The sequence below is a fragment of the Eublepharis macularius genome, chromosome 19, assembly GCF_028583425.1.
Source record: "Eublepharis macularius isolate TG4126 chromosome 19, MPM_Emac_v1.0, whole genome shotgun sequence".
Lineage (NCBI taxonomy): Eukaryota > Metazoa > Chordata > Lepidosauria > Squamata > Eublepharidae > Eublepharis > Eublepharis macularius.
In genome coordinates, this window is record NC_072808.1 from 26,175,371 (window position 1) to 26,188,044 (window position 12,674).

A 12,674-nucleotide genomic window follows, 5' to 3' on the forward strand; every position below is an offset into this window, starting at 1 on the left:
AAGTCCTCCTAGCTTCTTTTGGAGAGATTTTTGTTGAGAGGAGCTAGATTAGTGCTTAAAACCAGCCAGAATCTTCAACTTGAAGCCCTCTTTACAAACTGCCTGAGAGTTCCCTGAGCACTACTTGCTTGAAGTCCAGTACTAACCTGTGTGTTTTTGTTGCAGGCTCTAAAATAGTCTGACGTAAGTGGATTAGTGTGACTGAAGAACCAGAAGGTGTTACCCTTGACTGGCTCAGGTGAGGCAAAGGTGCCAGAACAGTGACTTGGATAGCAGACCAGGCCAAGTATGGATTGGCTGTAATTCCAGGTTAGTGCTGTTTCTCTGTTGAGATTTCTGGAAAGCACCTTATCCAGAAAGACATCCTATAGTCTCAGTTTAAGAAACTGCTTAACTTAAGAAACTCCATAGGCTTCTGTTTAAGAAACACATCAGTCTTAAGTGTGATGTCTGTGTCTATAGGAAAGGGGCTGACTCTTTTGAGTTAATTGTAAATGACATCCTTTATCAGAGTGATGATGTCTGTACTTTGCTAAAGTTTTGTACATGAACCATAGCTTTTTAAAACCACCTATTTCAGAGAGCTATTACTGTGAGTTTCTTATCTCACTGTTAATGCCATAGGTGAGTAAGGTAGAATTTTGCCTCACCTTTGTCTGCCTAAAAGTATGAGCTGAGGCCTAAAGAGATGACAAGCCGTGGCACAGAATCCAAGTCTTCTGTCTCTATTCCCGCATTCTGAACACAAGACTGTACTACTTCTCAGATTACTTGATTCTTAGCTATAGACCTTGAAAAAAGGCAATTTCAGATGTTAAATGGTACTGTTTTTTCTACATAGTGTCAAAAATTAGGCCACAGCTGTGTACGGGTTCTAGGAGTCGATGTCTGCTTTAGTTTTCTCTTGCTATACAGCTTGCTTTAAAAAAAGATTCCTTTTTGTATGTGTATGTATGTGAGGTAATTTTGACATCCTAGTACCATGGTGCTAGCTTGTTTTCCAGGTCCCATTTTTCCCCTTAATTCTAAGTGATTTCATAATATGAAGCCCTCGTTTCTGATTGGAGGCCAGCTGAGGGTGAAGCTGTTGGTAGGTGAAGAACTGGATCAGATCAACGTCCAACTAGTTCAGCATTATATCTAATAGGGACAGGTGTCAATGGGAGCTCACAGATGCTGTCAGGGGTAATGTCTGTATCCTCTGGTTTGTCCCAGCAACTGATACATAGAGGCCTACTTGCACCTGTAGCTCAAGGTTCCATTTAGTTGCCATGGATAATAGCAGCTAAGCAATAATAAATAATAAACCATTCTTTCATGAAAGGTTTCTACTTAATGTTATAGGCAATTGCATCTTCTCTTGATACGGCAGTATTTTGTTAAAAGTGGATATGGGGCAGGTATTGATACTGTTCAGCAAGAGTCATATTAAAGAGAAAAATTTGCAGTGAAATATTACTATTTATCTCTCTAACTAGGATGTTTGTACTTTACCTGGGAAAGGTAAAATAAAGAACATGCCTATTCACAAACCTTTAGAAGTCTAGTGGCATTTATAGCGTTGCCTGGCCTAATGCAACAAAATTAGCAATTCAGTACTAGGTAGGGTAACTGTGAATCTTGTGCATGAGCTACCTAGCTATTAAGAAGTGAATAATAGAACATGTATTATGGTATGTTGCATTACGTATACATTTATTACTTTTTGTTGGTAAGCGTTTGTTACTTGATGGCAAGATAGTGTGGGTTAAGTGGAACTACTTGGTGTTTCCGCACCTGGAATATGAACACAAAGCTTATAGTAAAGGTTTACACAGACCACTTTCTCCTGCTATGAAGGAAGCAGTGCTAGAAGTTTAGATTCCTAACTGCTAGTATATGGCTTAACAGCAAGAAATTTAAGTTGGTATTGTTTGTGTCAAATTCAACCCTGGTTAATTTGGGTTGGTTTATAGTGCTTTTGAGTGCCCACAGCGGTACCGTGTCTACATCAACAGACAGTACCCAGTAATATGGTCTACAGACCCCCCCCATCCCCTTACCAAATCAACTCTCTCAGCCAAATTCTATTGCCTGAGTAAAAAGCGTTCCTGAATAATTCATATATATCTTCTCGTGGCTTTATTCAAAGTACAGGAATGTTTTTAAGTGTTAGATTCATGTAACTTATACAGTAGTAGTTTGGAATATAGCACTGTGTGATATGTTCCAGATGGATTTTCAGCTTGTGTCACTGGGATGAACATTCCCTTATATCTGTGGTTGGCATCTCACGGCCTCTGGTGTGGTAGTGCTGTATTCAGCAAACATAAACGTAACTTCTACATATTCTGTACCTACAGAGAGGCTATACAGTGAGTATAGCCCCTGACTCAGTTTGTAGCAAACAAGTTTCAAACTTAGCAGGTAAATGTGAGCAATTGTTAGTCACTTATAACCTAGATGATAAGGTGCTGTGCTCCCATTCCTGCTCACCTGGAGGAGATGCAGATATTCACTGTTTGTGTGTCTGAAATCTGTCCTAAACTACCATTATAGCCATGCTGTAAATTAAACTAGGTGCTTGCTGTCCTGGTGAAAAAAACTTTCCAACAGAAGATCTAAGCTTCTAACGTTTGTGGGTTGCAAGTCACTGCAACAGCCAGACGTATTAAGCTGGTCAACAAGAATATCGGGTTTTAGCAACTCTGCTATTATGAGACGTCAAATTAAGAGGCTCAAACTCATACACCAGGTTCAGAGAATGATACTGTATCTAGTGAGCAAAGCAGTGATATAGTTCAAGAAATTGGGATACATGTAGTTACTCAGTACTCTCTTACAAAGTAAAAAATGAGCTTCCTCAGGGGAGGGACAACAGCAAGCAGGCACCTGAAGGTGCTTAGCTTCATGTACAAAACCCTGTTTTGCCTGCTTCCCCCCTTCTTTAACAGCCAACACTGAGAATCAACATCAGCAATTACTTTCAGAATTGAAGAAGAGGCGTTTAGAGATTCATTATAATGTGCACATATAGGCAGCTCAGTGGAACAAGATTTCTAAGTTGTCTGTGCCTTATACTCTTCTCCTAGTAAATCAGTCAGCTGCAATGATTGCTTCGTAATTTCAAGATGACCATTTGCCAGAATGTTTGAGACTCTGTGATAAAGAGTAAAGAGTCCAGTAGCACCTTTAAGACTAACCAACTTTACTGTAGCATAAACTTTCGAGAACCACAGTTCTCTTCGTCAGATGCGTGGAGGGTATGAAGAAACTGGCCAGATATATATAGGTGGTGAGGGGAGGGGGGAGTAGATGCAAATCGGTTTGCTTCTGATAATGAGATCAGTTTCTTCTGATAATGAAATAACCATTCAAAGTCTCTATTCAATCCAAGTCTGACTTGAGTCAAATTTACATATGAATTCCATTTCAGCAGCTTCCCATTGGATTTTGTTTTTGAAAGGTTTCTGTTGAACTATGGTGACCTTTAGGTCACCATAGAAGCAAACTGATTTGCATCTACTCCCTCCTCCCCTCACCACCAATCTATATCTGGCCAGTTTTTTCATACCCTCCATGCATCTGACGAAGAGAATTGTGGTTCTCAAAAGCTTATGCTACACTAAAGTTGGTTAGTCTTAAAGGTGCTATTGGACTCTTTACTATTTTGCTACTACAGACTAACACGGCTAACTCCTCTGGATCTGTGATAAAGAGGAAGCCCAATCTTTTAATGTACTGAACATCTTTTTAAAAAATGTTGCAGATTTTAAAAAATGGAAGCATATTAAAATGAAGACTAGATTTTTGTTTTTAGTAATGGAATTGCAGCTGGTAAAATTTTTAGTATTCCAATTAGTCTGGGCACCTTTAAGGGGCTATCCCGTGTATGTGCCAGCATATGAGCAAGTCCATTCTGGTTCCCAGCACAGAGGGATAGCAAAGTGTGTTCCTTGCTAGTTCACACTACAACGTTGTGCTGAGAGACTCTGCTTTTCAAGGCCATTTCCTAGCTCCCAACAGTACAAAGATTCGATCATGGACAGCCAGGGCCAAGAGAGTCGGCTCCCCATGAACCTGGATTGGCAAACCCAAAGAATCTGGTTTGGTGGCCCTTCCTTACCCTAACAAAACTCAGGGTGTTAGCCAAGTAAACTAACAGCCATCAACCCACACTAGAATCTGTTTTAAAAATTGGTTGAAACATGTTAAAATTTTATTTTTATTTTTATTTCAATGTATATAATGCCCATCCTCAGGGGCTCTGGGTGGTGAACAAGTTAAAATCAATAAAAACTAGAAAACCTAAAATACCTTTTAGTTAATAGTGCCATTGTGATAAATTTATATAGCAGTATTAAATAACTTTCCTTAAGTATTCCAGCTTCTTTTTTACTTGAATACAGTGCAATTACTAGGACATGGAAATTCTCTTGGCCTTACTACAGTATCGATTTACTTTGTTGAGCAAAAACGTTCTGCGTTTAACTAGAGTTCCATTTCATTCAGGGTTGTCTAGAGAGATGCTGAATTTGATAATTTGTTTATTTACATCATTTATGCCATATCTTTTTTCTCAGTGGGGACCCACAGCAGCATACATTGTTCTCTCCTCCTCTGCACAACAACCAACCTGTGAGGTAGGTCAGGTTGAGAGTGTGTGTGACTGGTCCAAAGTCACCCAGCCAGCTTTCATGGCAGAGTGGGGTTTCAAGCCTGGGTCTCTCAAATTCTAGAACTGCACCCTAACCTCTTCACCATACTTGAATCAGAAAGACCTGGGTTCAAATACCTGTTCCATTGTAGAACTTCTTCTGTGTTGTTCTATCGCCAACACAGTCAGCTTCTCAGTTAACCATCAAATGGGTTTTCCAGATCTATGTCATTCAGAGTGCTTTAGAGAAACTGTGCGGTCCTAAATACCGATAGAGCACAGGATTTTATCAAATTTTGTTTCATAGCAAATATCATCATAAGTAGATATGGAGGACAACTACCGTTTAGAAATGCAGTACAGCACTTGAAATTTAGCAATAAAGTGATTAGCCCCTGAGTACATGCTGAAATTTTGAATGTTAGTGACACTATTTTAATCTCTTTCTCTAGTTCCTGTAATCTGCTAACCATATCCCTGTTAAATGTTGATGAACTCCATGTTTGTTGGTCTACATTGGCTATAGGTTCTTGAAGTATTTTGAGAGGCTTAAAGGAATGGCGCTGGTGCAGAAATCTAGCCAGCTAAACGTTTTACATGTCTCTGGTTCCCTTAAATGTTTAAGGCTTCGAAATCCTCCTATACTTTTTAGGAAGATTAAATATGCCAAGAAACCACCTTACAGGTAAATGTACACTGCATAAATAGCAGAGAAATAGCATACACGAGTCTCAAGTGTACATATTCTGCATATATATGATTTGTTTTGATATAGTCAGTGTTTCTATGTATCAGAGAAATAAACTCAAGATTTTAGCGTAGATGTTCTTTACTAGATTGAATTAGAATTTTTATAACTGATACAGTTTGTGTTAATATTGGCCCACATGGTTTCACACAAGTTTGCCATATACTTTTTGAATTGTGACTGTACTGAACTAGGAAACAAAGGGGTTATAGTGGACAATTCCAGTTCAAAGTACAATATACACTTTTTTTCTTGGCCAAGTCGCTCACTGATGGCTTGGCATTGGGTGAATTGCTCTGCCATGCACCTGCCCCTCTTTCTTTTATTTACAATGCAGTGTTCTTTAGTATAGGGATTATTTTTGTCTGCTTTCCTGTAACAATTTATGGCAGAGGTCAGCATCTCGGCAAGAAAAAAAGAAACTTATTAGAGATGAACTGCGCAAAGGTGAACTTGTAAACAGGAAAGACTTGTATTTGGACATTGCAAACAAACCAGTTTCTTATGACAAGCTCTAGCTTGATTTCTTTTTGAGCTGGTGTGCTCCCTCTCTCCTCCATGCTCCCCTTGTGGAAAGAGTTGAGATTGAAGACGGCCGTGTTTAGGAAATTTTCAGCCTTAACCACTGTTTCAGCATCCACATTCTGGCATTTAAAATTGGAATTTATTTTTAGCTTCAAGCAGTGATGAAATCATTTACCATCTCAGTTTGTGGAGGATAAACTCCAGTTATTTGAAGTGCCTCGATAGAAACATCACACCAAATTAAGATTAGATCAAAGACTTGGTAAACAGACTCAGCTTCACCCTCAAGGGGAGGGAGTATGCAAACTTAACAATAAAACAGACCTCAGATTGTGAAGCTTTTGTTTATGCCATCTGAGTTCAGTGAAGAACATGATCAAACAGAATGTTATTGGAAGAGAGCAGACTATGCTAGTAAGGCCTAGAAGACAAGGTGAGGATTTTGGTGTTCAAGAAGTCGAGTATATGGTTCTAAACTCGCTAGCAGAAATGGTGAACTATGAGAAGTATCTCGAGAGCTTAAATATGGGACCCCTTTGCTCATTCCATTCATATTAACAGTGTTCGCTAGCTCAAAAGTTCATAGGTAGAGCGCAAGTTTTGAATTCTAAAAGAATCCCTTCATGTATTACATTCATAGTTATTTCAGATGTTATTAACACAGAATGCAAGATCAGTGTGTCAGAGTACAGAAAAAATTCTTTATAGTTAAAGTGACTAAGTGTAATAAATATATACAGAATACCAATTGGCTTCTATATCCAACCCATCTCCATACCATACAAAGATAAATGCATGATTCATACATCAGCTAGCATTGCCTGAAGAATTCATGATCTTATGTTCTCTTTTCCTTTTTACAGGACGATGTTCTTTTTTCCTTTGACAGGAGAGAGAGAGAGAGAGAGCGTCCACCTGCCTCAGCTCTCACCCATCTCGTGGCAGAGGTAAGTTCACAGATGCTTACCTCTGCCACGAGATGGGTGAGAGCTGAGGCAGGTGGACGCTCTCTCTCTCTCTCTCTCTCTCTCTCCCCTGTCAAAGGAAAAAAGAACATCGTCCTGTAAAAAGGAAAAGAGAACATAAGATCATGAATTCTTCAGGCAATGCTAGCTGATGTATGAATCATGCATTTATCTTTGTATGGTATGGAGATGGGTTGGATATAGAAGCCAGTTGGTATTCTGTATATATTTATTACACTTAGACACTTTAACTATAAAGAATTTTTCTGTACTCTGACACATTGATCTTGCATTCTGTGTTAATAACGTTTGAAATGGGTATTGATTTGATAGCTTACTTGTAGGTCAATGTGGGCTCGTCTCCCCCCTTTTTTGCTGTTGTCTGTTACTGTGACACTCCCCTCCCAGTTTTTATCTTCATAGTAAGCGGATCACATCTTCCTATAGTATTTGGATCAAATACTCAGTGTGGTTTGAAGTAGACCATGTGCCAGTTAGTTTTGCAAAATAATTTTACACTGTCTATATTTGTTATACTGTACACTGTTGTGTGTATTATGTGCCATCAAGGTGCCTCTTACCTATGGCGACCCTGTGGATGAAAGAATAGATGAAAAAGGAATATCAAAGCTGTGCGACTGTACACTGTATTGCATTTTAATCTGGTTGTGTTCCGCTCTGAGCCCGTGTACGGGGAGGGCGGACTATAAATTAAAAAAATTTATTTATTTTATTTATATCATTTATAGTCCGGCTTTCTCACTGAGACTCAAGGCGGATTACATAGCGTGAGATTAGTACAATCAGTATCGAGAACATTTCCATACAGTATCAAGGACATTTCTATACAGTGTTAAGGACATTTCCACAACGTCATACAATTTTACAAAGACATAGCGTTAGCAAGGATTCAATACAGAGTTGAAGAATTGCTGAAACAGAGCACAATCTGGGACTGACATTAGATAAACATGAAGTACAGATAGTATAAGAGTACATATTCAAGCAACAGATAATATGCAAGGCAATGTAGCAGTGAAGTCTATGGTCCCTAACTCATTAGCGAAGCATTTGAGACCTCTCCCTAGAATACTTCCCTCCAATCTGAGTAAAAAGCCTTTTTGAATAATTTAGTTTTGCATTGTTTGTGGAAAGCCAGGAGGGTGGGGGGCGCCACTGAGAAGGCCTGTGTGCGGGCTGCTGTTGATTTCACCCATGTGCAGGCTGGCACCTGCAAGAGACCCTGTTCAGATGAGCGAAGCTGCTGTGGAGGGACATAAGCAGTGAGACGATCTTGTAGGTATGCTGGGCCACGGCCATGAAGAGCTTTGTATGTAATAACCAATACCTTGAATTGAGTACAGTAACTGATAGGTAGCCAGTGGAGTGACTGCAGGATAGGAGTGATGTTCATGCTCCTGCTCGCTCCTGCTAACAGTCGAGCTGCAGCATTTTGCACCAATTGGAGCCTCCTAGTTAACTTAGATGGGAGACCCGTGTATAGTGCATTGCAATAGTCAAGTTTTGATGCTACCATAGCATGGATCCAGGTGGCCAGGTTGGCCGTGTCGAGGTAAGAAGCCATCTTCCAGGCTAGAGTGAGGTTGTAGTAAGCATTTTTTGCAGCTGCCTTAACTTGTTTTTCTAGTAGTAGCGCTGGGTCCAGTATAACCCCATGGCTCTTAACTGAGCCTGCGAGGGTCAGAAGAACTCCATCGAAAGTGGGGCATACAGTGTCCTTCAAGATCTCTGCCTTCCCAACAAGCATCACTTCAGTCTTGTCTGCGTTCAATTTCAATTTGTTATTTTTCAGCTATTTCACCACGGCTGTCAGGCAGCGATCTAATTTTTCTTCTGTGTCCTGTGGGGAGATACAGAGTTGGGTGTCATCTGCATATTGGTGACATCCCAGTCTGTACCTGCGAATGAGTTCTCCTAAAGGTTTTACGTGGAGGTTGAATAACATGGGAGATAAGATTGTACAACGCATCAAAGGTTAGGTTTGTAGAGCAGTTCTTTCTACATGGGGAACTTTGAATGAGAAAAGACCAGTTTTAGTAGTCACATTCTTATTAGGTGCTTTAGGTCAGTGACTTTCAAACACTGTTCTGTTTGTAGGAACTTATTAGAGGTTCCCCAAAGATGACAAACGTTGAGTGATAACGATGGGCAAGTTGACTGTTTTCTCCTGCTGTATGAAGCCCCAAGAAAACCTTTATGTTCATGTCGGTCAACAGTTATATGCAACAGAACTGGGCAGGGCAGTGTCTTATTTATACACTCATATTGCTAGCCAGCCAAGGGCTGGTATCCAGGGATTCATCAGCAGAAAATGCTGATGGGTCACAGATTTCTCCTGCTTTCCTCTGATGGGAGCTGCAAGAGGGAGTGATTTTGCTCCCTGCTTACTGTAGTCCACTGATTCATGTGGCTGTTTACTCCCTGTGGGTCCCGTGACTTCAGGAATCACCTTTCCTGGGGTCAGAAATAGCTGGTGTGGGGGAAAGCAGAGAAAACATGCAGTCATTGCGTAATAAAACAGGAGTCCTGTTAAAGAGTAGTAAGATGTTTTGCAGTATTAAGCTTTTGTGAGTTAGAGCTCAGTTCTTCAGGTGCACAGGAATATGAATCCATCAGACCTGTTTATATGCACAGCAGGAAGGTGAAGGGGGCATAACAAAGAGCTGCTCATTCAAACAAGATCCAGTCCGAAGAGTAATTGGCATGGGTGAGAGGCTCCCAATTATTAGGTAGGCAAAATGTAGCCCGGTACAGGATCAAATGAGAGAAGGAGATACACTAGGAAGTTACAGATACCAGTGAAGTAATTAACACCTGTAGTCCCTCTGTGGCATGCGCCTGCAGTGGTTTAAGAATGCAGGGTCCACATGAAGCCCTGGGGCTTGCATTGTCTTGAATTTGTTAATGGATTCAAATCTAGCAGTTTTGAAGCTCCTTTGTAAAAAAAAAACCCTGTGTCTTATGCCTTGCAGAAAGATTCCTGATCTCTGTGCCTAACCCCCAAACCTTTCACTGTTTTCTGTTTGCCTTAGGATACTATAACATAACAAGCCAACACTTTTTGCTCTCTGTTTAAGCGTTTCTTGCCCCTTTTACTTGCGACAAGCTACCTGAGCCAAGTTTTTAAGGTTCGGTTTTTATGAAGAATTCTAGTATCAGGTAAAGAGACTTAATCTTCCCTTTGTAGTGTTGAGACTGTGACAAGAGTTCTAGAGATGGCTGCTGTTTCTATAGCTCTGAGCACCATATGAGTCACAAACTGCAAGTGTGGGGGGGGGCTGGAAGTTTTGTCACTCTTGGACACTGTCTGCCGAGCTGTTTTGGCTTTGGTGCCTGTCAGTTATTTATAGGGGGATTTAATGTGTGTTCTAGAAATGAAATATAAACTCTAAATTAAATTGTTGCAGTGACTAAGCAGGTGTATTGCAGGCCTCACAGGAGTCAGAGGGAAATGTGGCAAGGCAAGCTGTGATTTCTGATGTGGTCTTGGCAGGGTAGCCTCTGGGGTTTTTCATACTTATGAGCAGCTTTGACCCTTCCAAGGCAAATGCATGGATCTCTGTCTTGTTCAGGCAGAGGCTTTGTAGTCTGTCCTAAGCAGATTCAGACATCCAGAAAAAGGATGTCTTTTGAGACTTTATTAATTAAACCTCCAAGTTGATCAGGCTTGTGTGCCTGTTTCTATGTACTCTCGAAGTATAGAAAACTGTAATCAGGTAGAGAAATGCCCTTGCTTTATCTTAGTTGTTGTAGATTTTCTGGGCTGTATGGCCGTGGTCTTGACATTGCACAGTGCCAAGACCACGGCCATACAGCCCGGAAAATCTACAACAACTAACGTTCTCTGGCTGTGAAAGCTGACAATAAATCAGTGTACCATTAAAGAATCTTAAAGTATGTGGAGTAAGATTCTTTAATCGTACATTGTTTTGAAAGTGGTTGTTTTAATACGTGTGATTTCTTCTAGTGATTGTTGCGGTCAAAGTGAGCTTCTGAAAAAGTGTTTAGCACGAAACGGGATTACAATGCTGGCACACGCCCGTCAAGCTCCACCCCAGCCGTATTTGCAATTTGAATAAAAGCTTTATTGACTTACTATATCTTGGTCAAGAAGGTTCACGTGCCAGCCTTCCCGTAGATACTTGACAACAGAAGCACTTTTCCACATCTGCAAGAAGAAATATTAAAATAACTGTTTCAGGATTGCAGTTTTACCTTACTTGACTTCTACCAGTGATGTGATTGATTGTTGGACCTCTTCTGAATATAATCATTGTAGTATGTATTGAATGTATTTATTGTATTATTGTGATGATTTGTATTATTGAGCACTCTTTGCACTTTATATAAAATTTGTAAAAATTTATAGCATATTGTAGTCCCTCCAACAAGCAGTGCCTTTCCCTTTTCAGTCCTCTTCAAGCTATACATACCGAGCTCCTTCAACATTTCCTCATAGGACTTGGTCTCCAGACCTTTCACTATCTTTGTTGCCCTCCTCTGGACATGTTCCAGCTTGTCTATATCCTGAAAACGTGGTGCTCAAAACTGAACACAGTATTCTAGGTGAGGTCTAACCAGAGCAGAGTAGAGCAATACCATCACTTCGCATGATCTACACTATGCTGCTGTTGATGTAGCCCTAAATCACATTTACCTTTTTAGCTACCACATCACACTACTGACTCGCATTCAGTGTATGGTCTACAAAAAAACCCAGATCCTTTTCACACATACTGCTGCCAAGACAAGTCTCCTCCATCCTATAATTATACATTTGATTTTTCCTAGCTAAATGCAGAACTCTGTTGAAATTCATTGTGTTTGTTTTAGCCCAGTTTTCCAGCCTGTCAAGATCATCCTGTATCCTGACTCTGTCCTTGATCATATTTGCTACCCGATTTAGTATCATCTACAGATTTAATAAGTATTCTCCCCGTTCCTTCATCCAAATAATTTATAAAAATGTTGAGCTAGAACAAGTCCCGGGACCAATTCCTGAGGCACTCCCCTTGTCACTCTTCTCCAAGAGGATGAGAAACCATTAACAATCACTCAGTTACAGATCCACCTAATAGTAATAAGATCCAAACCACATTTTACCAACTTGTCGACAAGGATATTATGTGGAACCTTATCAAAAGCCTTACTGAAATCGAGATAAACGATGTCTACAGCATTCCCCTGATCCAGCAAGGTAGTAACGTTCTCAAAAAAAGAGATAAGGTTGACATGACTTGTTGTTGAGGCACCCGTGCTGGCTTTCAGTAATCACAGCCACGCTTTCTAAATGCTCAAGGACTGATTCTTTGATGATTTGTTCTAAAACTTTTCCAGGTAATGTACTTTTGTGTTTTTAACATTATAGTTTTATCATTTAATCGTGTTTTACATGTGTGTTTTATTTGCTTAACTGTGATGGGCTTTGGCTGCATGCAGTAAACATTCTGATTCTAGTTCAGTAATGGTCAGCAACACACTTGTCCTCTTCTTAATGCCTACACAACCCCCTTTAGTGGAAAATTAATTTGTTTTTTAAAAGGCCTATGCCTTACCTATGTTAAAACATTATTAAAACAAGGGTGGTTGTTGTGGATTTTCCAGGCTGTATAGCCGTGGTCTTGGCATTGTAGTTCCTGATGTTTCGCCAGCAGCTGTGACTGGCATCTTCAGAGGTGTTGCACCAAAAGACAGAGATCTCTCAGTGTCACAGTGTGGAAAAGAAGTTGGCAGGTAATTTATATCTACTCAGGAAGGTAGGGTTGGGCTGAGTCATCCT

General features: G+C 40.2%; 1 protein-coding gene across 4 annotated transcripts in view; it reads left to right on the plus strand.

Moving 5' to 3' along the window:
- The window catches only part of HUWE1 (HECT, UBA and WWE domain containing E3 ubiquitin protein ligase 1), a 148,188-nt gene that overhangs the window by 1,510 nt on the left and 134,004 nt on the right, over positions 1-12,674 (plus strand). For all 4 annotated transcript variants that reach the window (XM_055003960.1, XM_055003962.1, XM_055003961.1 and 1 more), the window contains exon 2: positions 166-309. The gene's annotated coding sequence lies outside the window, so the exon portion shown is untranslated. The remainder of the gene's footprint in view (positions 1-165; positions 310-12,674) is intronic.